Here is a 638-nt window from a genome sequence, read left to right as displayed (position 1 = left end):
GGTGCCTGGGGTTCTTCCTCCCCAGGTGCAGGACCCTACACTTGCCCTTGTTGAGCCTCATGAGGTTCTTCTCCATTTGCTTCAAAGCATCATTGAGGAGGGCTCTAAGCACAGCCCCACAGCTCCCTCCCGAGCAAACGGCTCCGCAGCAGAGCAGTCTCACCTTCGCTCCTCCATGTGGGGGCTGCTCCAGGACCCCCCCACTAAACCCGCAGCACCCCAACCCGCACATTTGCCCAGCCCGTGGTGACCCTGGGGACCTGGCTGCCTTGGGAGGAGAGGGAAGGGACGGTTTTGGGCCCCCTACCATAAAAAAGACATTGAGGTGCTGGAGCGGGTCCAGAGAAGGGCAACAAAGCTGGTGAGGGGTCTGGAGAATAAGTATTGTGAGGAGCAGCTGAGGGAGCTGGGGGTGTTCAGCCTGGAGAAAAGGAGGCTGAGGGGAGACCTTCTTGCTCTCTACAACCCCCTGAAAGGAGGGGGTAGCCGGGGGGGGCATCTCTTCCCCAAAGTCCCAGGCGACAGGACAAGAGGAAATGGCCTTAAGTTGCTCCAGGGGACACTCGGATTGAATATTTGGAAAAATTTCCCCACTGAAAGGGTTGTCAAGCATTGGAAGAGGCTGCCCAGGGGAGGTG

Source organism: Calidris pugnax, unplaced genomic scaffold, assembly GCF_001431845.1.
Source record: "Calidris pugnax isolate Ruff unplaced genomic scaffold, ASM143184v1 scaffold135, whole genome shotgun sequence".
Classification (NCBI taxonomy): domain Eukaryota; kingdom Metazoa; phylum Chordata; class Aves; order Charadriiformes; family Scolopacidae; genus Calidris; species Calidris pugnax.
Note: the sequence above shows the minus strand (reverse complement) of the source record.